Source organism: Marmota monax, unplaced genomic scaffold (genome assembly GCF_021218885.2).
Source record: "Marmota monax isolate L192 unplaced genomic scaffold, Marmota_monax_Labrador192_F-V1.1 WCK01_AAM20220418_F8-fsc00128, whole genome shotgun sequence".
Taxonomy (NCBI): domain Eukaryota; kingdom Metazoa; phylum Chordata; class Mammalia; order Rodentia; family Sciuridae; genus Marmota; species Marmota monax.
The window spans coordinates 1,612,476-1,615,945 of record NW_026693452.1 but is presented as its reverse complement, the minus strand read 5'-3'; positions in this window follow the sequence as shown (position 1 = coordinate 1,615,945).

The window sequence follows — 3,470 nt, the reverse complement described above, 5'->3', positions numbered from 1 at the left end:
TACAGATATTTTAAAAAATAAAATAAAGCCTCTGTTTAGACTGAGCCAGATTTCTGAGGGCTGCTCTTAAGAAATTTAGGATACCCCTCCAATACATAATGAGACCTAAATGTAGCATGGCTTGGGTTAAGATTAGTAAGGAAAATTGCTTACTAGTCCATTGAACAATGGTGTTTAATGATATGGTAAAATAAGCTGTATTCATTTATAGAGCTGTTATTAAAGATACTTTTCACCAGTTCATTGATAGTCCTAATGCTTTACTATGGAGACTTTCAAAACATACTCAAAAGTAGATAAAATGATAAAATAAATTGCCAGTGTCAATCCAGTAGCAGCAACCTTAAATCCATGGTTGAGTCTGCCCTAGCAACACCTCTCCTCATCACTTCCTATTGAAACTCTTTGGAAGCAAATCCAAGAAATCATGTAATTTCATTTGTAAACACTTCAGGGTGAATCTCTAAAAGACAATGACTTATCTTTAAATGTAACTAAAATACCATTATCAGACCTAAAAATTCCTTAATAATATAAACATCTAATGTCAACTTTTTAAATGTCTCATAAATCTTAGAAATAGGTGTTTTTCATACTCCTTATCTTAATTAGGGCATGTGTGTGTGTGGGGGGGGGGGGTTATAACATTTATATATATACATACATATATATATATATATATATATATATATAAACATATATATATACATACATATATACGTATATATATATATAACATGACTATAGTAATTTAAGTCTTTTTTAATTTTCAGGTTCCACTTTCATCTCTGTTTTTACTTCCTTACAGTTTATTTGTTGAAGAAATATGCATTTGGACTGGGGTTGTAGCTCAGTGGTAGAGTGCTTACCTAGCATGTGTGGGTTTGATCCTCAGCACCACATAAAAATAAATAAATGAAACAAAGGCATTATGTCCATCTACAACTAAAAATATTTAAGAGAAAGAAATATGCATTTATATTCTATGGAATTTCTGGGCAGGAAGTGTTGTTCAGTTGTAGAGCACTGGCCTTGCATGTGTAAAATCCTTAATTAGACCCCTAGCATCACAAAAAAAAAAAAAGAAAAGAAAACCTTACTGTGTTTAACCGATCACATCTACTTGGTATATTCTACCTTGTTCTTGTATCTTCAGGATTCCTTGAAAATTTGGATCTAGATAATTGATAAGATAAATTTAATGCTTTTTGTAATATTTTAATATTTATGAGAAAAAATCTCACCAGAGTAATAGCAGTGTCTACCAACAAACAACTTATTAAATAATTCTTTTTTCCATATTTATTTTTTCCATAATTTATACCAGAAGATATTGCATAAAACATCAAAGCTTGGAAATTTACAATTGAACATAGGGCTATATTTTGTATGGAAAAGAACACACAGAGACATGTGTGCACATGCACACACACACCACTATTACAAAAAAATAAACACACATTCAAGTAATGAAAATAAAACTCAAAACCATAACAACAATAAACAAAAAATAACCTAAGATATGCCAAAACCTAAGTAAAATACCATTATCATGCTTAATAATATAAACACATCACATTTTAAATGTCTCAAATCTTAGAAGTGGGTATTTTTCATATGATTTATCTTAATTAGGATGCAAATAAGGTCAGATATAGATTATATACTCTGTATTTTCTAGCCATTGTAATAGAGACTTAAATGTTCAAAACCTATTATTTATTCAAAGAAATAAGCTATATGCACCAGGTTTTGATTCAATTTGCCTCAGATACCACCAGAGGGAGACCAAGATACATCTAAAAACACTTAACAGAGCTTGAAAGTTTTAAATTTTAATTTTTTTATATAATCTGAAACATATCTGCTATTCAAATTAAAAATATATTTATTTGGTGCTTCATAAGAAAACATCATACAAAGTAATTTTATATTTAGGATCTTCCTGTAATGTGAAGGAAAAAATAAGCTTTGTATGTTCTGTACAAAGTGCATGATACAAAACATGACTTCTTCATCCAGCCCTTCACAACACATTGAAAGGCACAAGCAGAAATTATTCCATGATGGTTGAATTAAGTACTTTTAGAGATTGTAAGTACTTTTTAAGAACAAAAAATGTATATAATATCAGTACTTCCTTCCAAATTATAATTTAAAAGCATTAAACTGTAAAATAAGCATCAAGAAATCCAAAAAATAAAGTTTTATTTTTCCAAAGATGCTAGTTTATTCTGGGAGGTTGAGGGAGAAATGCCTAATATTTCCCTCTTTCCTCCAAAACAAGTTATACTGCTTTGCTGGAGGGTTAACACATCTTCAGATAACCATGTGGATAGTCTACCTCTGCTTCCTGTCTGGCAAATTATTGGCTAAAATGTCAGAACTAACAACTCTCTCCATTTACCACAAAATATGCACTGTCCTTATAATGCTTATACTTTACTTTAAGGTAGCTCTTTAAAGATTTATAATACATTTCATGTGTTACTTCATTTTATCCTCAAAACATTTTTTTCTTTATGGGAGAATATTGTTCCCTTTTTAATTTTAATTTTTTTTTGTAGTTGTAGATGGAAAGAATGCCTTTATTTTATTTGTTTATTTTTATGTGGTGCCGAGGATCAAACCCAATGCCTCACACATGCTAGGCAAGCATTCTACCACTGAGCTACAACCCCAGCCCACTTGTTCCCCTTTTTTTTAAAAAAAAAAAAAGACAATTCCAATTGGCAAAAATATTTTACAAAGTTTCACAATTATTCTCCACATAAATAGGACTCAAATCTTGTAGATTCTAACTTCTAAAACTCAAATGTTTTATGGATATACTAACAATGCTATTGCCAGAAATTTCAGTTCCCCTATGAATAATTCTACTTCTCATTACCAAGGCCTGGAAGAGTCTAAAAGCATCAAAGTGACACTTACGCTTTCCAACTCAGTAAACTTGGCAGGGAAATTCCCCAACCATGCACTGAATGGCTAGTCTTGGTACCAAATGGAAAACCCATTCTCAGGGTCCTTGGCTCTGCCAGAACAGAGGACTCAGAGCACAGACCATTGTAGCTATTTAGGCCACCGAGTAAAAGTCCAAAAGGAGGTATACAGATGGTGCAGAGCTTGGGGTTTTTTAATGGTAATAATAAATGTGCCTATAACAGTTATCATGAATATCTTCAATAGATAATGAGGACAGGGGAAAGCAAAAACCATAAACCTGTGGCAAATAAAATTTTGATCAAGTGTCAAGTGGTATACTGGTAAATTTTTAACAACCAGCTCTACAAAGAAGGAGATAGGAAGTCCCTAATTTCTAGTTTGCCAATTCCCATGCTCTTAACACTCCCACCATGGCCAATTTCAATCTACCAGGCATTAAATGTGGACTCTTGCACACCACTCTTCAGGATCTATACTGAGAGCAACTCACTACGGCCCTTTTCTGACTACAAATATTAGAAGCAGGC